General features: G+C 40.4%; 1 protein-coding gene and 2 long non-coding RNA genes across 9 annotated transcripts in view; 1 reads left to right on the top strand and 2 right to left on the bottom strand.

Annotated features, from left to right (window-relative positions):
• Positions 1-23875, top strand: part of GRAMD2B (GRAM domain containing 2B) — a 112131-nt gene that overhangs the window by 578 nt on the left and 87678 nt on the right. The window lies entirely within an intron of this gene.
• LOC115941915 (uncharacterized) overlaps positions 1-23875 on the bottom strand; it is an 88646-nt gene that overhangs the window by 46517 nt on the left and 18254 nt on the right. The window lies entirely within an intron of this gene.
• Positions 5236-23875, bottom strand: part of LOC145722756 (uncharacterized) — a 36578-nt gene continuing 17938 nt past the window's right edge. Inside the window, exon 2 of the long non-coding RNA XR_014147268.1 lies at positions 5236-5632. This is a non-coding gene — a long non-coding RNA (uncharacterized LOC145722756). The remainder of the gene's footprint in view (positions 5633-23875) is intronic.

Raw genomic sequence — 23875 nt, 5'->3', positions numbered from 1 at the left:
GGGAGGGTCAGAGGGAGAAGCAGACTCCCTGCCGAGCAGGAAGCCTGATGTGGGACTCGGTCCTGGGACTCCAGGATCATGACCTGAGCCGAAGGCAGTCGCTTAACCAACTGAGCCACCCAGGCTCCCTGCCCTTTTTTAATTCTTGATCACTTTCAGGTTCATAGGAAATGAAGTCAAATAGTTGAGCCAAAAACTTACTTGGGTGTCAGAATTACCTATGTTATTATCAAAAGAGTAAATGTGGGGGCTTTCTAAATTAATTATCAAAATAGTATTAGCTGTACTGTGGGTTCAACTACTTATTCTACAGTGATTTAGAGCAGCTTTGGCCTGATTGAGAACACACTCTTTTTTAGCTATAAATATTAATATCTATATAAATGTCACTCTGATTACATATTTTTTAAATTTTTATTTATTTATTTGAGAGAGAGAGAGAGCACAAGCAGGGGGAGCGGCAGAGGGAGAGGGAGAAGCAGGCTCCCCGCTGAGCAAGGAGCCCGGTGGGGCTCAATCCCAGGACCCTGAGATCATGACCTGAGCCGAAGGCAGACGCTTAACTGACTGAGCCACCCAGGTGCCCCGATAATTACATATTTTTAATGAAAATTCAGGTTATCAACTCTTTATTCATTTTGGCCTCCTAATAATTCTCTAGGAACTTATAAAATGTAGAAATCAAATCCAAGTGGAAATCAATTACAAGGAAAAGTTTCTCACCCAACTTTGATGTAAACTTTAATGTTACTTCCATGTGAACCTCCCAAGTGAAGCCAGAAAAATGAGCTCCACCCTGGAAGTTTACTTTTACACAACACCGTAGCCAGAAAGTTGACCATTTCTTTTGTTTTTTCACCATTTTAAATCATTTATACAAAAAGGTGCTCCTCAAAATTACAGCTTTTAAAAATTAAATGGAAACCAAGAAATCCCATTTCATTTAATGGTGTTTGCATATCAGAATGTCAGGTTACAAAAATAAATGAAATAATTTTAAAAAGAAGTTTTGGGGACAAAGCCTGAATTTATGCTAAATGTTGCATAATACCTCTATTTTTAGGTTAGCTTAGTTTTTCCACCCATTATGAAAATGAATCTGACTTGCACTGTCTGAGCAAGAGCACCACTCCTGTGATTGAGAATGTAAAACCTCTGTATTATTTCCATATTTTGCTGAATTTCGAATGTTTCTCAAATCATTTTGTCTGCTTAATCCACCTCTTCCGTAGATAACGCCAACTCTTCTAGGAGCTCAAGGTGTAATCAGGAAAAACAAAATTAAATTGCAAAACAAACAAATATTTAAAATATATAAAATACAGAAAGTATAATTTAAATAAACATACATATTATTTCAATAAATTTAAATAAATAGAATAAAAATAAAATAAAAACCTGCATCAACCTAAATTCAAGCCTCTTTCAAAAACAGCCCAGGCCTATTTTACCTACATATTAGAATACTCGATATCAAATGTCTATATTAGTATCTATAAATGTTTTTTTTTTTAATGTGTATTGGAACCCATCTAAAAACATTACATGTATCTCCAAACAGTTTGGGCACTGAAGGACTTTCTGTTTTGTTGAAAAATCTACTTAATGTATTATATATTAAATCATTCAAAATATATCGTGGAAGCATTTAGACACATGTTGGTTAATTATTTGAGGTAAAAAATAACACCAGGTAAACACTTCCCTTTACCTTCTAAAGAAATACTAAGAATTTATGTGGCTGATGTGGTATCCCATTATCATCTCCCAAACCAGAAGTAATAAAATGTACTCTGAGATCAACAAACCACTTCAAATAGGTACAATTTATGCAGTGCTCTTATTCAATCATTCAACAAAGATTTATTAAGTGACTATCATATGCCAGGCTATGTGGAACACACAATGGACAATCATAAGCCAGACAAACCTACTCTCTACTTTCAAAGAGGTTATTAGTTTAATGTCAAAGAAAGGCTAAAAAATTATGAATGCATGAATGCATACACCCATATATACATAATTCTTATATTAACATTTATTATCATAGGCAACAAGTACAGGGCTGAGAAAGAGAAGCAGATAGGGTAAAACTAACTTAATGGGATGGCAAGTGAAGGACTCTTTAAGGAAGTGATAATTCAGCTGTCTTAGAGGATGAGAAAAGAGCCAACCATGGAATGACCGTGGAAAGGACATGTTGCCCTGAGTGGGGGAGGGAAGATCTTAGGTCTTGAGAAACCCCGGGAGAGTGGCATCTGATGAAACTGGAGAAGGGGTTTAGAATTCTCTCTTAACTGCAGTGGGAAACCACTGGGTGGTTTAGAATAGGGGAGTATCTCAATGTGTTATTCCCTTTAGAAGGGCATTCTGGCCCTGCTCTGGGTGATTTCCAGGTTTCTGCTCAGCCAAGCAATACTGCATCTCACCCACGTCTCCATGTGTGCTTGGGTAAGAGTGTCTGTAAGCTATGGACCCAGCAGATTACAGGCACAATTAACCCTGCTCATGATGTCAACTTGTGTCCCAAAGTGTTGTGTCATTTATGCTCCTACCTGCAACAATTCTGCTGTCCACACAACATTGGCAGTGTCTGACTTTTTAATTTTTTCTAGTCCAGAAGCTGTGAAATAGCATCTCGATGGGGTTTTAATGTTCATTTCCCTTATTAATACAAAAGGAGCATCTTTTCAACATGTTTATTGATTATTTTCATTTCCTCCTCTATAAAACATCTGCTTATGGATTTATGACCCTTTGGGGCAGAAGGCAGGCTGGAAGATGCGTTATTATCTTTTTCTTATTTTTAGATAGTTTTAAAAACACTCCAGATACTAATTTTCTGTTATATGTGGTGTAAACATTTTATTCCAGCATATGATTTGTCTGTTTGCATTCTCTATCACATCCAAGTTCTTATTTTTAATTTATCAATGCCTTATTTTTTTAATGATTTGCACTTTGTGACTTGTTTACGAAATCCTGCCCAACCCTGACTGAGGTCATTAGAATGTTCTTACATATTGTCTGTTAAAAGTATGTTTTCTTACTCTGTCACACATTGCTGTCTTAATTAATATGACTTTATAATAAAAGCTTTGCTGTCTGATAAGACAGGACTCCTTACCTAGTTCAAAAATGACTGGCTATTCTTGACCCTTTCGCTTTTCCATTTAAATTTTAGAATCAGTTTATCAAATGAAGACTTATTCTTAGTTGAAATTGTATTAAGTCTACTACTCAATTTGAAGAAATTACTTTAAGTCTACTGATCACTTTATTGTGTTAAATATACCTATTCATGCACATGGTATGTCCCTCCATTTATTTAAGCCTTCATTAATATTCTTTGATAGGGGCGCCTGGATGGCTCAGTCGTTAAGCGTCTGCCTTCGGCTCAGGTCATGATCCCAGGGTCCTGGGATCGAGCCCCGCATCAGGCTCCCTGCTCTGCGGGAAGCCTGCTTCTCCCTCTCCCACTCCCCCTGCTTGTGTTAACCTCTCTCACTGTGTCTCTCTCTGTCAAATAAATAAATAAAATCTTAAAAAAATATATCCTTTGATAGTTTTAGAATATTCTATGCAAAGACCTTACACATTTGTAGATTTATTCCTAGGTACTTTATACCTTTTTTGCCATTGGAAATAGCATTTTCTTTTGTTGATGTTACATAGAAATGTAACTAAATTTTGGGAGTTGATCTTATATTCAACATTCTTGCTAAATTATTATTAATTTTAACAATCTGTAGACTAAGAGATTTTCTTTGTAGACAGTAATATTATTTGAAATAATAAAAATTTTGTTTTTACATTTCCATTCCTTACTCCTTTTAAATCTTTACCACACAAGGACGAAACTCCATGATAATGTTGAGTATAAGTAGTAATTCCAGACATTCTTGGTTTTTTTTTTTCTGATTTTAAATGGAATGCTTTTAACATTTCAGGTTTTATCAGTCCTTCTCTCCCAGGTTAAAAAAGGTCCCTTCCAGGGGCGCCTGGGTGGCTCAGTTGGTTGAGCGACTGCCTTCGGCTCAGGTCATGATCCTGGAGTCCCGGGATCGAGTCCCACGTCGGGCTCCCTGCTCAGCGGGGAGTCTGCTTCTCCCTCTGACCCTCCTCCCTCTCATGCTCTCTGTCTCTCATTCTCTCTCTCGCAAATAAATAAAATCTTAAAAAAAAAAAAAAAAAAGGTCCCTTCCAATTGAGGTTTTCCAAAATGTTGTTGAAACTACTGAGTGTCTTCCTGGCCTCCATTAAGATGATCCTCATTTGAAAATCTTTGACATTCACAATGCGCATAATACCTCAACGTTCAAAACCACAAGAAATCATCATTTCCCAAAATATAAAAAACACTGGGCAGCCTTGAAAAATATAAATTACCCTAACTTCTTCTTTTTTTCCTGGGAAGAGGTTTGTTTGTTTATTTTTAATGAAGAATAACTGACAGACAATACTGTATTAGTTTCAGGTATACAACATAGTGATATTTTTATACATAATGAAATGGTCACCATAATGAGTCTAGTTACCACCTGTCACCATACAAAGTGGTTACAATATTACTGACTATAGTCCTTATGCTGTACATTACATCCCCATGTATATCTTATTTATTTTATAACTGGAAGTCTATACCTCTTTTTTTTTTAAAGATTTACTTATTTATTTTTAGAGAGTGTGTATGCACACACGTGCAGGGGCAGAGGGAGAGGGAGAGAGAAAGAAGCAGAGTTCCCATGGAGCCCAATGGCAGGGCTCCACACGGGGCTCCACACAATCCCAGGACCCTGAAATCATTCTTGATCCAAAATCAAGAATCCACTGCTAACCACACAGGCACCCCTGGAAGTCTATGCCTCTTAATCCCCTTTACCAATTGCATCCATTTCCCTACCTCCCTCCCCTCTGGCAACTATCAGTTTGTTCTCTGATTCTGTAAGTCCGTTTCTGTTTTTTCTTTGTTTTGTTTTTTAGAATGCACATATAAGTGAAATCATACGGTATTTGTCTTTCTCTGTCAGACTTATCTCACTTAGCATAATACCCTCTAAGTCCATCCATATTGCCACAAATGGCAAGATTTCTTTTTTTTTTTAATGGCTAAGTAATATTCTGCTCTGTGTGTGTGTGTGTATGTGTGTGTAACCTCCATACTGTTTTCAATGGTGGCTGCACCAATTTACATTCCTACCAACAGTGCACAAGGGTTCCCTTTTTGCCACAGCCTTGCTAACACCTGTTATTTCTCATCTTTTTGATACTAGCCATTCTAACAGGCATGAGGTGGTATCTCATTGTGGCTTTGATTTACATTTCCCTGATGATGAGTGATGTTGAGCATCTTTTCAAGTGTCTGTTGGCCATCTGGATGTCTTCTTTAGAAAGATGTCTATTCAGGTCCTCTGTCCATTTTTCAATGGGGTTGTGTGTTCTTTCTGCTATTGAGTTGTATGAGTTCTTTATATATGTTGGATGTTAACCTCTTGTCAGATATATCATTTGTGAATGTCTTCTCCTATTCAGTAGGTTGCCTTTTCATTTTGCTGATGGTTTCCTTTGATGTGCAGGAGCTTTTTAGTTTGATGTAGTCCCATTTGTCAATTTTTGCTTTTGTTGTCCTTGCCTGAGGAGACAAATCAAAGGGAAAAAAAAAAAAAAGAACCAGAAAGATGAGGCAGCACTAAGCTGGAACGTGGGACCAGGGTGGGACCAGCCCAGGCCTCCTCAGACTCCTTCAGCGCTGGCTTGGGGATCACCCCAGGCTGCAGTCAACAATGACCACGGCAGGTCCAAGGTAGCCCTGCAGTCACATTCATGATGCTTCCACCCAGTGGCCCCACTAATTCTGTTTCTGTTCATCTACTGTCCCAGCTGCCACCAGTAAATGGCAGAGGAAATGTTGGTCCTTCTCTCCTCTCCCAATAGCCTTGATTTTTCTTAGCAACACCCACTTCTCCTGCTAGTAGGGAAAGAACAAGAGCACTTTTGGTACCTGAAGAAGAGGAACACTATAGACATCATATTATGACCCATTTTCACTCGATGAGCCCATCGCCCCAGCTCCTATTTGATGGAGTTGTAGAGATAAGGGTATATTTAGAACCTGGAGGAAGCTGAATTCTGAGAAATGGGTTTCCTTCTCCAGGAGAAGGGATGAGGAGGTAACAATCAAAGAAATCAGGACTGTGTTAAGATCATAGATTAGAGGGGCACCTGGGTGGCTCAGTCGTTAAGTGTCTGCCTTTGGCTCGGGTCATGATCCTGGAGTCCCAGGATCGAGTCCTGCCATCAGGCTCGCTGCTCAGCAGGAAGCCTGCTTCTCCCTCTCCCTCTCCCCCTGCTTGTGTTCCCTCTCTTGCTCTCTCTCTCTGTCAAATAAATAAATAAAATCTTAAAAAAGAAAGGAAGAAGATAGAGTAGTAGTAGTCGTAGTGTCAGAAGCGTGGAGTGAGTATTTGAGTGAATGGCATACCTCTATTCTTAGTGGGCAAGGTTCATCGGCAGGACCTGGGAACTCTGCTGAGCCTCAGAGGAGAGTGAAAGACAGGTTTCAGAAAGCAAAGAGATGATGAAATATGCCAGGATGTAGTGAAATGGGGCTGTGGAAGTTAGAATGAGGAGGTAAAGTACACAGGAACAGGCATCTCTGACAGGAGGGTTACAATTTTCCAAGCAGGAGAGAACAGAACTCCTCAGCAGCTAACCTGGCCAGGAGACACAGACCTGCAGTCTCCTTCCCAAACTTTGCCAGACACTTCCCCACAGTCTTCATATACCAAGCACTCAGTATTCTCTCAATACACATGTTCTATCCTCGCACCAGGCTTTTGAACATGCTGGGAGCCCTCCCCTGACCATCTCAAAAATTCCTATTCATCTTTCATGTTGCACCTCCAGAACGGTCTACTCTAACATCTGGGAAGACTTTCTATCTCCAACCCTCAGAAGCAGTCACCTTTTTTATTTGTTGGCACCATATCCAATATTAACCACTTATCAGAATCAGGAGGGTGTATTTATTACAAAATCAATGAAGCTTAAGCTTCCACCCTCACACAAGCCCCTTCCAAGGCCCTGGGAGTGTCTGTAGCAAGCTCTTCACATAGCATACCTTTCTGTAAGCCTTCCGGACAATACTTTAACTACAATTATGAGTGCAATTTTCTCTTTACAGCAATTTTCTCTGTCACACTTGCCCTCCTGTCAGGTGGGCAAGGGCTTTTTTGACATTACGGACTAAGAGGAAGTTGTTTGGAGATATATTTAGTTTGGGATTGCTGGAATTTGTTTATGCAATTTGTCATGTGTACATTAAGTTGTTCCTAGCCAACCTGGCTTCCTGGAATATTCCCACCACCCACTAAGGGCCAGAGATAATATCATGATAGGAATACGTCCTCCCGGTACGGTTTATCAGCAGTATGTAGGCAGTGAAAGAGAAACAAGACTGGAAATGCATAAGACCAGAAGCTAGTTTCTGGTAGATTCTTCCAGTCATCAGATGTATAAATTGTAAGTGGTGGACTCTGTCCTCATTAATGCCAATACAAAACAGAAGTTCTCTCCTGTTGGGACCATAAACTCGATAATGCAGCTGCTATCATTACAAGTTCACCAAACCTTTTTTTTTTTTTTCTTCCTTGGTGGTAATTGCGTGATTTATCAGAATTTCTGGTTTATGGAATACAAACCCAAGGTAATACTAAAAACAGTCATTGCCTTTCTGTGTGTGTCACATAATAGATCACATCTTAGTATGACATTATTAAGAGGGGGCTAGAATCCAAAAGAAAATGTCTAGCTTATCAATAAAAATTAAGGTTTTTCTAGAGAAAAGACTAAACTATCTCTTTATTGAAAAATATTACAAAACTGTTGCCATGTGAAGACACCAATGAGTATCATCTAAAAATTATAAATATCATATAGCACATCAGGCAGTTAGTTCATAAGAGTGTTAAATTACTTTTCTGAATTGGGAGCTCTTTATGGAATTTGTTGGCTTTTTCAAATTAATAATTTGATTTCTTTCTGCAGTCTAAATAAATATTCACTTTCATATCTAATTTTTTATTCATAATGTTTCTTAAAGAAGACCCTAAAGTTGTTATTAGCTTCAGGACCACAAAACCTGGATCTGCCCCTGATTCTAACTACCTCTGTATCTGTGTTCTCCAACAGATCTGAGCTTTTTATATCTGTAGATGTTGACACAGACTATGTACTTATAGTCTGCTGAGCAAAGGAATGGATGTGATTCCCCAGGAGTGAATCCCTGAGTGGAACTCAGGCTGGCTTATAAGTGACCACCTGTTAGAAGTTTCTCATTTGGGGTGATCTTAAACATATTTATAGGAAAACTAAGTTTATAAAAATGTTTCTCGTCAGTGTTCAGTTCATTAAATTTTTCACAACACCTAAACTTGTTTTTAAAAAACAATTTAAAAAATTAATAACCTATGCTTTAAGTCTTGACTCACTTTTTAAATAACGTTTTCAAATGTCATGAAAATCTATTTTGGATGAGCGTATCTTTAAGTCCCTACTTTGATTGAAAGCTTTTTATTGTAACAGTTTTTTTTAAAAATCAGTCAGGTTCATTTACATCCCTTCCTGTCTGCCTGTCTGTCTGTCTCTCTCCCCCATGTCTAACGTGAAGCCAGGGAAGTGTGCCTGAGTTGCAAGTTCTAGGAGTTGCCTCCATGGGTAACTATGTGGAGTTACAAGAGGGCAAACTGGCCAACCCTGCCAAGAAGTACAGGAGTGATGAATGAGGGCTTCTTTACAGCCAATAGCATGAAAATAACCTCTACTATTTGCATAGTGACTTACTCACGGGAACTTTTTACAGATGGGACTTTACTAACCTTAGTGGCTTTTTGCTATGGTGGAGGGATTATGGTAGTTGCTGCCAATAGTGCTTAGATAATGAAGAAAGGAACAGAAAAAGGAAAAGAAGTTTTCTCCTGTGGCTGTATGCCAAAATTAAGCTCATGAAATTAGGTCAGGTAGTGAATGCACAGCCAGAGAGGTGGCCAAAATGGCATTATCCAACGTCATTGACCAATTTATTCACTCGGCATGGCTTCAAATTATGTGGGCTCTTTCAAAAAAATCAAATCCATCCTCAAGGGTCATCTAATTCAGTTTCTTTAGCCCACCCAAGGTGATTTTTATAACCTCAGAGGGGACACTGGTTTCAAAAGTATGTATGCGACTCTCTTTGAAAGAACAAAGTTAAGGAGACCTACCTGGAATTCTCTATTCTCTACTGACCCATGATGTGATTCTCTGGGTTTCGGTTAAATTTATTGGTAAAAAAGACAAGGGTATTTGTCCTAGATACTTTTCAGGAGTGGTGAAAGAACCAGTATGGTGGGTAATTTCATTTAACAAACAGTTATGGGATACTTTCTATAATCCCTGTGTAGGGATATTTTACATGGAAGACTTCCTGGTATATACGTGGTTTTGACACTCACTAGCGGTGGAAACTCTCTGTGCCTCACTTTCCTTAATGGTAAAATGGGGACAATCATAGGACTGTAGATAATATTAAACAAGATAATACATGAAGTGCTTGGGGGCATAGCAAATGTTCTAACAAGGTTATTATAAGGCATTAGGGATGATCCACAGAGGAATAATGGTATATTCACTCACCACCTAGAACTCTTAAAGGCTAGAATTACAACCTTTCCTCTCTATCTACAGCATCTGGTACAGAGAAGAAACTCTATAATGAGAAGGGAGCCTTGCAAAGTAAATAAATGGCTGCAAACCCAGCTCCTGATTTTAGGCTCCGATTTCTGTGGGTGACGGACACACCGGCAGGCTCCCATACAGACAGGCAATGTGCATGCACTATGAAGATGAAATTATTAGCCTAACTCTCCCATCTATAATTTCCCTCTGCATGTTTACGGCTGATCCCCGTGTTGCAAAACTTACATCTAGAAATAACTGCACATTTCAAATGCTTAGCGCCACAAAATAAACCTTACCTAATGTGAAAAACTAATGGCTGTTGGGACTCTCCTGGGGTGGGGGGGGGGGGGGAAGAAAAAACAAACCTATTTTATTAGTTCCAATAAATGCATAGGGGCAGAACAATGTGCCATGAATAAGCCTCACTCCAAACACGCTCCTGTGAAAGGGAAATAAAGCCAGAAGCAGGAATGGTGAAGTCATACCAGTGCATGCATTTATCTCCCAGACTTGTCCTTTGGACCCTGGGAAATACTGGCTTCCTTGGTCCTCCGTCTTGCTCCAGAGAAGCCTCCACCCCAAGCATGCACGCGAGTCCTGCCTTTGCACGTTCTCATTTGGCACAACGCTCCGGCAGAGTGAATTCTGTGCGGTCCTTCAAGAGTGGACCAGACATCCCTGCCTTCAGAGAGACTCCCTTGACACCCTTTCCTGGGCTACGTGATATCTTTTGCTTACTTCCATGACAGCATTTATCACACGCTGCATTCCTTACTCTTGTTATGTTTGTCTTTCTTCCTCACTTGGCTGCCTTGTTTCTAACCAACCGTTCCGCACAGTTCCTGGCACAAAATAGACAACAAAAAATGTCAGATGGTGGTGGGCGACAGAGCAGTGAAGAGCTCCCCTGAGATGACAGGCAAAGCTGGTCCTTGCTGAGGGGCTGCTGGCCTGGCCCCAGGAAGGCTGAGGCTCAGCAGAACAGTGAGGGCACACAAGGGAGGAATCGGCTCAGTGCGGGAGAGCAGCTAAAGGCAAAGCCAAAGGATGGAGCAGACCCTCTGACTCACCGTCCCGGACCCTCTCGCTGTTCCACAGTGATTTATTATTAGATCTGAACTACCATTTGCCTATACCGTGGTCCCAAATGTTTTATCCTTGCAACGGGGAAAAGGGAGAGGAAGAATTACAAGGAGCCATAGAGGCTGAGATTTCTGTCTTCATAAACTGAAGTGCAAACTTGATTGTAACTTATTTTCACACCGAATTCAGTTTACAAATAAACTTAAGGACTGTGAAATTGAATTAAACTCGATATAAGTGAAAAAAAGAATGTAACAAAACATCGGTTCTTAATTTAATGAATAATCCCTCACATATGCCACACGCTTTCCTACCTTTGCGCCTCTGCACTTGCTTTCTCTGCCCCGGAATAACATCTCCCCCCAACGGCACTAAATCGACAAGTGTTTCTTGTGCCGTATGTCACTAGAAATCCAGTGGTGAATACAAGGGCGCTCTATGTTCCTACACTACGCTCATCAGAGGAAGTCCCACATGAACAGGGTTTTGAGCGTCTTGCATAGAGGAGGATAGGGCACAGGTAAATGGAGAACAGGGTATCGACCCAGCCTCCAGGCTGTAAAGCGATGGCAGAGGAGATGCGGATCCCAGCACGAAAAAGAAATGGTCATTCTGTGACATGATAAAGGTGTCAGCTGACTCTACTGAGGTAATCACATTGCAATACAGAAATGTCTCAGGTGAACAGGTCGCGCACTTCCAACTTACCCAATGTTACCTGTCAGTCATATCTCCATAAAAATAATAATACCTTGTTTAAAAAGAAATGAAACGTAAGAGGGGAGCTGAGTGTGAGGTGAGGGAGCGGCAAAGAAAGAGCTAGAACCTGGGCGCCTGGGTGGCTCAGTCGGTTAAGCGACTGCCTTCGGCTCAGGTCATGATCCTGGAGTCCCGGGTTCGAGTCCCGCATCGGGCTCCCTGCTCAGCGGGGGAGTCTGCTTCTCCCTCTGACCCTCCTCCCTCTCATGCTCTCTCTGTCTCTCATTCTCTCTCTCGCAAATAAATAAAAAAAAAAATTAAAAAAGAAAGAGCTAGAACCCAACACTGAAGAAATAGCATCTTAACTATTCTCTGTGGAAGGGAAGAACACGTTTCAAACTACTGACAGGGTGGGACGATCAGAGGGAAGGACACCGAGCTCAGACACACTTTCCTCAAAGAGTAAAAATGAAACTCAGAGAGGCTTAATTTTGTCCCAAGTTCCAACAAAATAAAACACCCTCCAGAAATAATATCATCCCTATTTCTCCCCCTGTCAGAGGGAGTATCCAGTTGATGCAAACCCTGAGTTAGCAGTTACTCTCTCCACATGCCACCTTTGGAGAACAAGAGATACTCATTTCTCCCTTATGACTGTGCCTCATCAGCAGCACTCAAGCTCTGCCCGCGGACCCCTGCATGATTCCACAGCACCCAACATCCAAAGGCAAATCCAATTCCAAGCCAGCCATTTACGTGAACATGAAGTCAACCAGGAGGCTCACTCCAAAGTGAGGAAGAATGGCCAACAAAGGCTGTATGAGTTACCAACTGCCTCCCATCCCAGTTTTATACCAAAAACTCTGCCTCTTAAAACCATAAGCATTTACTATCTCACCCAGTATGTGTGTGCTCTGAATCTGGAAGTGAAGAGCTTGGTGGTTCTAGCTCAGGGACTCTTGTGAGCTTGCAGCCAGCTATCAACCACGGCTGCAATTACCCAAAGGCTTGACTGGGGCTGGGGCTGCGTTTCCGAGTGACTCCCTCGCACACTTGGTGCATCAGTGCTGGTGTGTGCAGGAGGCTTCAGTTCCTCTCCAGCTGGAGAGAGGGTTATTTACAACATGGCAGCTGCCTTCCCCCAGAGCGAGTGATTCACGAGACAGGACCGGGAAAGGCACAATGTCCTTTATGCCCCAGTTTCTGAACTACACCACCGTTTTTGCAATATGTTGTTGGTGAAACAGGTCAGCCCTGTGTGTTCAGTATGGAAGGGGACAATACAAGGGTGAGAATGCCAAGAAAGGAGGATCATCTGGAGCCGTCTTGGAGGCTGGTGACCACAAGAGCTGTGGGGGTGACCCCAAGGCTGCCACATAGTTCTAATGTGAAGGTAGTAGGTGCTGAAAGAACAGCCGGCTTAGAGTTGCACAGGCCTGTGTCTGTGTTTTGTTTTGTTTTGTTGGCCCAGGCCTGTATTTGATCACAATGCAGGCTCATGCTGTGTCACCTCAGTCCAGTTACCTGAACTTTCTAAACCTCAGCTTTCTCATTTGTAAAATGGAAAAATAACACCCACGTCTGAGGACTGTTTTGAGGATTAGGTATGGAGAACCTATACGGATGAATACCGAGCACTCAGCGCTCGAGAACGGTTAAGTATTATAGTTACAAAGTAGGCTAAATGTTACTATAGCAGCACAGTTGGAAGTCCTTACCCACACAACCCTGTGTCAACTCTAAGGGTTTGTTTCGATTCGTTTCTTTATCCTCATATATTCTTTTGTAACTTACAAATGACTTAAAGCTAAACATGGGGTGGAGGCGGTATATAAAGCTAAAAAACACTTATTTCTGTTTATATATTTGAATAGAAGTAGAAACCATGAAAACTTTAAGATCTAAACTTGAACCAAACGGCTGTCAGGCTATTGCATTTTTCCCATATGACCTTAAAGAAACACGGAAATTAGGTAAGGGGTAGGGGGAAATGTACTGTGCTCAGGAGTTTTCTCAAAATCACAGTTTTTCTGTAAAAAAAATGTGATTGTCTCTAGAGAAAAACACAAGTCCAGTGGTCAAGTTGTGTCTCACGTCAAAATGAAACATTTTTTCAACAGGGCTACTGGTTTATAAGGTTAAAGTATGTTCTTTACTCAGAAATTTGAGTTTGGGCTTTGCCTTTGATGCAAATTTCTCCACCCTTAGCTTCTTCCCCAGTAAAGTAAGAGTAAGGACACTATGCGAAGAAACTTCTTCATGTGTGTACTCAGAATATTAACTCTCTAAATTCATGCGCCGAAAGTTTAAGTGGAAAAAGCCCAGCCTTGGCCCTGACAGCCCTCTGTGACCGGGAACAGATCACTGACCCTCTCCTTTTCCTCATCTCACAAAATGGAGAAATCTACCAGTAAGAGGATTTTTCCAGACAATGAAGAAGTTGGGCGGGGGGGGGGGGAGAGAATGAAATGAGATGAGATAAATAGATTAATATAGAGAGATAGATAGATACATAGATATTTAATTATAAGCTCCTTCTGGGAAAAAAATGAATTCTTTTCAGGGATTACTTTATTCTTACAGTATCTAAGATTTATTTTAGTTGCTATCTGAAGTGGTGGATTTACCACAAAGCTAATGAAGCTGAACTTTCAGGGCTGATCACCTGAATTAACCTCTTCTAATTCAATATTCTCTGTCTGCACCTAATTTTCTTTTTTTTTTCTTAAAGAAGTCCCCCATATCATATAAGCTGCAGGCCCTACAAAATTGAATCTGCCGCAGTCGCTGCTGTTAAACAAATACACATTTTTCAACCAAGATCAATTTTCTAATATTATCACTGGTGTCTCATCATTATCAGTAAATGAGATAATATCCTACCAACAGCTTAACAAATCTATACAAGAAGCTATTACTACAGTATGAATGGGTATTTCCAAAATGACTGATTCCTGGAATAGATGGAAATGAAACTTATCCCCTCCACGCATGTATTATTTTTCAGAACATTCATATTGTCATTTATACAGGATGGTCACAATACATAAACCATATAATTCATGAACCACATATACTAGAGTATATAACATATTTAATGTAGAACTTAATTTTAGTGTAAAACATAGATAAAGGTGGTAGTATCTTTATTTTCCTTCTCAAAAGAGAAGAAAAATATTACCGAGTCTTTTATTTATCTGTATTATTATAGCCCACATTTTGGGGAGTTTGAAGAAATACAGATTCCAGAAATTCAAAAGTTGCTGTACCAATAATAATTCCTTTCTGAGCTGAGAAGTAGCATAGAAGAGTAGTTAAGAAGAGCAGCTCCTTGGGGCGCCTGGGTGGCTCAGCTGGTGAGTTTGAGTGTTCCATTCTGGGTTTTAGCTCAGGTCGTGATCTCAGGTCCTGAGATCCAGCCCCACTTTGGGCTCCGCTCAGCTCAGTGCGGGGCAGGCTTGTCTCTCTCCCTCCCCCCACTTGCATGCACATGCACTCTCTGTCTCTAAAATAAAGAAATAAATAAAATACAAAAGAAAGAGAGAGAGAGAGGGAGGGAGGGAGGGAGGGAGGGAGGGAGAAAAGAACAGCAAGTAGACTGACATGGGGTCCCATCTCACTGAAGTGGTTTGAAAGTCTGAACTTCAGTTTCTGCTCCTCTTAAAGGGGAAGTGATAGCTTCTACTTCATGAGGTTCTCACAGGGATTGAATGAGTTACCCTACTTGTGAAGTGCTTAGAAACCTACCTAGGATAGGCAAGCACTGAGTAAGTGTTATTTAAAAACACTTTAGGCTGATTTCTACCTTAGACTGTAGTCTCACAAACTGCTTTAGCACCCTGGGCAATGACTGAAAATTTCTCATCTTATTCCACTGTCATTCTCCCACTAGTGATAACACCATGCTTCTAGATCACGCACTGAATTGCCTCATTTCTACTGGAAAAGACTATGTGATTCATCTTGGTATCTCCCAAAGGTATTATTTAGTCTTCTGTCCTTAGCAAGGACAGGAGTAATCCCTGAGAGTATTTTTGGATTGCAAGTTAATCTAGAATTAACTAAAACAGAAAACCATGTAGCTTCATTTCAATGTTTCACGGCACAGGATTATTATGTGTTTTTATTTCAAAAGGGTTTTTAATATTTGCTGAATTGTCCCACTAGGAAATATAATTATGAATTAATAAGCATATCTCTATTGGAAGTTGCCTCCTTTGTCAGCCTGTAGGAGCAGCTTACTGAGAGGCTGGCTTGACTTTGAACTTCCAACAATATCTGGATTTACAATAATAAAACACAGTGTGTTTTATTGTGGCCCTAAACCATGATGTACCTGTAAACACTAAATGATTGGGCCATTAATATGTAAATTCTGAGGTAATGCTATAAAGCATGGTGAATATTTAACTGAAATATCAAACCACCTTCCTTAAAGTCTTATATCTGAATGACAGGGAAGGAGTTTGGTTAATTTCCTTGTAATTCTATCAGTGGCCCTTAATTAATGATAAATAAGAGAAAGCACACATTGTGCTGAAACATTCAATCATGCTGATCCCAGTTTTTCATCTCTTCTCTGGATACCAAAAAGCAAAAGCATTGTTTATTCTTGAATTCGAAAGAAATAAAATCTTCCTACTATGTGCCTATTAGGTTTTTCCATGGTGCCAGAGGCTATATAACCATAAGCAAACCTACAGCTTTATGTAACCTTTGCAGCCTTTCAAAAAAGCATGGTTAAGAGCAGAGTGATGACCCATAGTTCTGCGAGGTAATTCTTAATATGGGCCAGCCTTGATTCCATAATCTTGTCACAAAAATGACAACAACTTAACATTTATTATATGCTTCCTATGTGCCAGGTACAATACTAAGCCCTTTTCACAGATTAGCTAATTCAAACTTCACCTTAACCTCATGAAATAGGAACTATTATTACTGCATTTCCCAGATAGAAAACTGAAGTTAAAAAAAAAAAAAATGAGGGGCGCCTGGGTGGCTCAGTCGTTAAGTGTCTGCCTTCGGCTCAGGTCATGATCCCAGGGTCATGGGATCGAGCCCCGCATCGGGCTCCCTGCTCAGCGGGAAGCCTGCTTCTCCCTCTCCCACTCCTCCTGCTTGTGTTTCCTCTCTCGCTGTCTCTCTGTCAGATAAATAAATAAAATCTTTAAAAAAAAAAAAAAAATGAAGTACTTAATTCCCATGATGTAAGAGTTGGACTCAATCGTAAGACTCTAAATCCCATGTTTTTCCTACTTCACTGTACTCCAGATCTTGTAACCTTTAATCTCCTTCCAATGTGGAGTAACAGAATTGGGCTAATGGATGTAGACCTTCTAAAGTAAGTGCGGTGCTTAACATCTGATGTGAGAGTTAGATGTGACACCAAAAGCATAAGCTACAAAAGAAATAATAAATATATTGGACCTCATCAAAGTTAAATACAAAGACACCAACAACAAAGTGAAAGCCAATTCACAGAATGGACAAAAATATTTGCAAATCATGTATCTGATAAAGGTCTAGTATCCAGAATATATAAAGATTTCTTACAACTCGATAATGAAAACAACACATTTAAAACTAAGCAAAGGTGGGGACACCTGGGGGGCTCAGTCAGTTTAAGCCTCTGACTCTTGATCTCAGCTCAGGTCTTGATCTCAGGGTCATGAGTTCAAGCCCTGCACTGGGCGCCACACTGGGTGTGGAGCCTACTTTAAACAAACAAATAAATAAATAAATGCAAAGGATACGAATAGTTTTTTTTTCTCCAAAGATATGTAAATGGCCAATAAGATGCAATATGGTGCTCCACATTAGTCATAAGGAAAAAGAAAAGTAAAACAACAATGAGAGAAAAAATCCCATAATGAGGTAGGTACCACTTCACACTTACGAGAATGACTATACTCAAAAAGACAGAAAATGACAAGCGTTGGCAAGCATGCAGAGGAATCAGAACACTTCTACAAAAGTTGGTGGAAATGTAAAATGGTAGGACCACTTTAGAAAATAGTTTAGTGGTTCCTCAACAGGTTAAACATAGAGTTTAACAATATGACCCAGCAATTCCACTCCTTAGTATATAACCAAGAGAATTAAAAACCCATGTCTATGCGAAAAACCTGTACATGGATATCATAATAGCCATCTGGAAACAACCCAAATGTCCATCTACTGATGAATAAAATGTGGCTTGGCCACAGAATGGAATATTAATTGGATAAAAGAAAAAGGAATGAAGTACTATTCTATGCCACAACATAAATGAAAGAAACTAGTCACAAAAGGCCACATGATTCCATTTTTCAAGAAAGATTTTATGAATTAATTTGAGAGAGAGAGCACGCACAAGCAGCAGGGAGGGGCTGAGGGAGAAGCAGACTCCGTGCTGAGCAGGGAGCCCGATGCAGGGCTCGATCCCAGGACCCTGGGATCACGACCTGAGCTGAAGGCTGACACTTAACCCACTGAGCCACCCAGGTGCCCCAACATGATTCCATTTAAATAAAATGTCTAAAATAGGTAAAGCCACAGAGATAAAAGATTTATGGTTCCCAGGGGCTAGAAGAAAGTATAATGGGATTGACTACTAATGGTTACAGGGTTTCTTTTTGTCATGATGAAAATGTTCTGGAATTATTGGTGATAGCTGCACAACCTGAACCATTGAACTGGAGACTTTGAAAGAGTAAATTTCATGGTATATGTCAAAAAGCTGTTATTGAAAAAAAAGCTAATGAAAGATTTTAAAAAATCATTCTTTTTTTTTTTTAAAACTCATGCTCTGCGAGTACAAAGCATAAATGTAATTTTTCCATGACAGACAAACTGGCCTCTTGATTTTCAAAAGGAATGACACATTTTTATTAAACCAGATATTATAGATCAATATTTTCTTTATTTGCCATTTAACTTTTTTTAAAAAAGATTTTATTTATTCATCAGAAGGGGGGGCTGTGTGTGCATGCTGGGTGAGGGGCAGAGGGAGAGAGAGAGAGAGAATCTCAAGCAGACTCCCTGCTGAGCACAGAGCCCAGCACAGGGCTCGGTCTCACCACCCTGAGATCATGACCTGAGCCAAAATCAAGAGTCAGATGCTTAACTGACTGAGCCACAGGTGCCCCTAGGATTTTATTTTTTTAAGTAATCTCTACTCCCAACGTGTGACTCGAACTCACAATCCCGAGATCAGGAATTGCACACGCCATTTAACTTTTTGAAAACATTTCCCTTTCATCTTTTCACTGAAACTATGCCAGGTTAAGGTAAAGATGTGGGAGAATAAGTTAATAATAAGAAAGGGTTTGAGCCAGGGGCCCATAAGACCGCCCCACACTGAGAGATTCACTAGATGCACTCACAGAACTCAGCATACAGTAGTACACAAGGGTAAGATTTACTACAGTGACATTGTAAACTGGGTCATAATGGGAAAAGATGCAGGTGGAGTCTGGGGGAATCCATGTATAAGCTTCCTTATGCCCTTTCCCTACCATGAAGGGTCATAGAGAATAAATAACCCTCTTCCCCAAGCAAGGAAAATGTAACAACAGGTATATAATGTTTCTGACCAGGGAAGCCCTGCAGAGAGGTGGGGATCCACAGTTTTTATTGGAGGCTGGTCACATAGGCACCCTCTGCCTAGACATGCTCCAAATGGAATCTCCCAGAAGGAAAGCAGATGTTGAGCATAAATCATATTGCTTGCACAGCCTAGGCCCAATGAGCCACTTTTATCAGCCTGGGAAAAGTGGGAACACCCCCAAAACCTAAGTTCCCAAGGATCAAGCTAAACCTAAGTTCCCAAGGATCAAGCTTGCAAATACGTCTTTCCAAGAAGACCTGTCCCAGGTTTGCTACAGTAACTCTATTCTGCAGAGGGGTGGAAAACCAGGACCTCAAAACCACCGTCCAATGAAACACAGATTCTTGAGGGAAAGACAAAGAGGACTAAGAAGCTCTGGAAGGGTTAGCAGGGATTCAAGGCCAAGGAGACACCATAAGGTTTGGCTCCTAGATCTAAAGTCTACCCATATCCATGACCTGGGAAAAGCTGGACTGGTTCAAGGAATAGCCTTAGGGTCAGTTAGGTCTGATCACTTTGAAGTGATCCCAGGATTTTCTAGCTTCACTCCTAGTTCCTACCACCATCCTCGCCTTCCACTCTCTAGTCCTCCAGGTGAAGGCATCCCACCCCCCTTAGTGCTTTCCTGGAATTGGTGTGTCTTTCGCAGGAGAGATAAAAGGACAGAGAGATGAAGTGCAAAGGTCTCTGACCTTTACCTTCCACCTGTGGTATTCAAGAAAGAATCCTCACAGATGTACAGATGTTGAAACAGTTTATCACCAAGAACAGAGTTCATGAAACACTTACCAGCCCAGGTGCCCCTGTAGCCCAGATGTAAAGGTCACAGGGACAACCCTGAGAAATAAACCCTAAACAGGGGGGACCTCGTGTCATCCTTTTCTCTCCTGCAAATGCTTAATAAGAATTTATCTCATGGAAGACTGGAAGGATTTACTTGCTGCCTGAACTCTTTTGGGAGTCGGTAACCACCACAAATCAAGTAGAATATATTTGAAAAATAAAGTGGAAGAGGTATCTTTTTTTCCCCCCTGGAATATATTTCTGTTACATAAGAATTATTTAATTTTGACCAGTGAGTTACAAAATGCATCATTACAGGGCAGGACTCAAAGCGCATGCCATGCGCGAGACCAGTTTAGGTTTCTGCGGCTGCTTGGAATCGCTAAGACTTTCTACTTTCTCTGTATCTTTTTCTTTTATCACGGGTTCATCATTTTCCTTCTACTTCTTTCTTTCTTTCTTTTTTTATTAAAATATTTATTCCACCTCTTTTTATAGTAGTAAAAGACAAGAAAGGACCAAGTGCCTTAGAACTAGATAAGTTTGGTATATCCAAACAATGGAATAACACGTAGCTTTCACCCATCAGCCTCCTCCGCTTTCCCCCTTTCCATCACTCTCATCTCCCCCAAACAATTAGAAACTGACTGGAATTTCAAAGCGTTCAAATATCTGCAGCCAATTGTTTTCTTTGACAATTTCATTTCTCCGATTACCCGGATATAAGATGGTATCTCACTAACAGATGATTTCTAATAAAAATTCCTGCATGTTAGCATATGCGTGTACCTGTGTCTTCCACATGAATAGTTTTTTTTAATGGTCCCTTCCATAAATATTAAAGTTCATGAAAATCAGTAAATTCTTTTTTGCTAAGTTGTACTTTTAGCCCTATGAAAAAATAGACAGTAAATTCTTATTTAGCAGCCACCTTTCAAAATATTCAAAGCTCTGCCTTCAAGATCAGGCAGCTATATAGGAAAATCAGAGTTTCCCAGAATCAGACTTGGTAGCCCCGATGATTGGCTTGACAGAGAGGGAGGAGACATTCCTGGCAGAGATCAGTCACCCAGGGAGGGACCCTGCATCTAACTATCCACGTTTAATCTACACAGAGAGTCAAACTGTCTTGAATCTAAGAAAGTCAGCTTAGATAACAAGACACAACAGATGAACCATTAGCAGGTAAGCCTGTCCCCAAGATAATAATAGCCTTCCATTTCATTTGCCTTCCAGTGAGGCAGGGTTTTACTAGGACTAAAAGAGAAGTTTTCTCTGAAAAGCTGAAAAAATTGCTTCCTCCAGAAAATTAAAAAGTTAATTTGATATCAAATAGCGTTAAGTAGACTTTAAAATAGGTAACAATCCTATGTCTCTCAGGCCTTCCCTGAACCATCGTGGGTTCTATGGAAAGGTGATAATCTGGAGCGTACTCAGAGATCTGAGAGCATGAGTGAACATGCAGATCTCTGTCGGCTGTGCAAGAACCAGGGCTATTAGTCTGCAGAAGCAAAGCTCAGAAGCCAGGTGGGGAGAATAGGGCATTGGAGGGTCAACTCAGATATTTAAAGGTTTGTCATGTGGTAGAGTCAGTGTATATGGCCCAAAGGGCTAAAAAGGAACAACTAAGAGAGAAGAGATGACATTCCAATCATCGTAAAAGAGAACTTGGAACAATCAGAATTCCCAAGGATGAACTGGGCTGCTGTGAATGATAATGAGTTCCCTGTAACCAGAGGTATTCAAGCTTTTGATAGATTCGTTCAACTTCTGCATTCCTTTATCAAGTGTTCACTCTAGAGGCTCAACACTGGCTACACAGAGGTGAATGAAATGGTTATGATTCCTGCTCTTATCCAACTGAGAGTCTGGTGAGGTGATTTGCTCAGAGGTAGACTCTGAGGGAATCGCTAGAGAGGACTCAAAACATAAAACCAGATAGGACCTGTCAAGTTTTTCTGAATCTCAGGAAACATCCCATGAAACAAAGCCATGGGTTTTTCTACATTTGGAGAGCCCCAAATGTGGAATGAGCCAGCCAGATTAATAACTCTTAGCTATGGAACAGCTTTCAGCTAGCTTAAAGAATATTTGGGAGACTGTTGGGATTAGGGCTTTAAACTTTTAACTGTGGGTCTCCAAAGTACCTTAAGGAAGAAGCCTCAAATCCATTTTCCTAAAGTGAGCTCTTAGAATCATCCTTTTGCTCTTGGTGACAGTTCTTGTAACTTAGAGTTACATATGCTTTATGGTTAGAAGATATTTGGCCTTTGGAAAAATGGAATGACAGTATTTTATAATTAGGAACATCACATAAAGCTGGTACACACTGAAGAAACAGACGAAAAATGATTCTTTTTAATGGTTTGCATTTATTCTCACAATTAATTCCTTAACACACAACGCTGATTAAGTACAATCTAGTCTTGCCTATTAGTTATAATTAGTGAAGTTCATTTTCTAATCACTTTGGTAATCAGCACATTTCAAGATATGATCATTTTACCTTAATTTCACAACTGTGATCTTAGACTGGATCACCTGATGATTTGGAAAGATCACCTGTTGTAAGTACAAGGCCCCTTCGGGTTTGCCTAACTTGACCAGAGGGCAGAGGTGAGAAGCTTTGGGAAAATTCCAGGAAGTTCGCTTTAGTGAACCTCCCAGAATAGCTCCAGGCAACACAGAATTCACAAACATGTCTTCATGGAAAATAAACTGGCACTAACAAAAGCTCTTTTCACTTTTTTTTTAAAGCATATTTTAAATACTAAGACTAATCCAAAAAAAATCTATTAGCAAATTATGTATTAATCAATGCTAGAATGCTAAAAGTTTAAAAAACAAGAAAAAGAACAAGGTCAGGGACTAAAAAGTCATAAGCAGCAGGAGAGACCTTGTCACTCAGTTTCCAGAACAAGAAGGAATGCTTTATAGAAACTTCTAGATACAGACCTGTTTTACCTAGTACTTAAAGAGAAAGGTTTACTATCAAATAGAACAGTGATACTTTACATTATTATACAGTTTCTAACCATATTCTTGAGCAGACCATATCTCTGCTGCTGGTTAGGCTCAGACAATTAAATACTGAGATAACCCTATGACCCCTAGTCATACACACGCACAGGATCACAAACGAATAAATCACAGAAGTAAGATAATAAGGATCACGGGGCTAACAGTAAATTGGCAAGTCTTCAGTTCATTGTTAGGCTTTCAAAATCTAACAAAACACACTGTTTGGCATACTTAGCCGAGGGTCACTATTTCCTAACAGTGGAACCAGCCAGAGAGAAAATCAAAAGTGTAGGTGTGGGTCCTTGAATCAGGTTTCAGGCCCAACCCTGTCCCAGTATTAGCCCTCTCCTCCGGCGTTTTCCCTTGCATCTTGCCTTTTCCTCTGTCTGTGGGGCTTCTGCCAACATGCCCAGTGGGGCTCCAGGCCATCCATGTGCCTTCCGATCGCCCCACCCCAAGTGGAAAGAAGTCTTCTCTCCAAGTATGACAGTTCTTTCAGCCAACTCAGAAAGCCTGGCTTCATGAGTGAAGAGGCCCACCAATAAGAAATTTACAGCTAACGAACCTAAGAACTGGCAGAACCAGGAAGTGCTGATAAATACCAGCGAGACAGATATTCTCAGCCTTCTGGTCCAAGGAGGTGATTCTCCTCTCTCTAGGTGGGATCCCTGCTGCTCAAGAACCCATCCAGCATGCTGAGACTAGGACAACCTTCCGTGGTTTCTTCTCTGAGGCATAATCTCTATGGTACTACAGGCCCACAATCTACTACCAGTGAATCTGAGGTAGAAAGAGCCTGACACCACACAACTTTTATAACTTTGCTAGCAGAACCTGAAGTGAAGTGATGTGAGACCCAAAGCAACATCTATTTATCTCACTCAGTGGGAATATTCACACGTTTAGCTGAAGAAATCTTATCTGATTGAATCACAAGCTGGGGATATTTTGTAACACACAGCATACGTGTTTCCTAAAATC

The sequence above is a fragment of the Leptonychotes weddellii genome, chromosome 7, assembly GCF_054177405.1.
Source record: "Leptonychotes weddellii isolate Sample4059 chromosome 7, ASM5417740v2, whole genome shotgun sequence".
NCBI lineage: Eukaryota > Metazoa > Chordata > Mammalia > Carnivora > Phocidae > Leptonychotes > Leptonychotes weddellii.
Note: the sequence above shows the minus strand (reverse complement) of the source record. Positions and strands in the feature narration are given on the sequence as shown.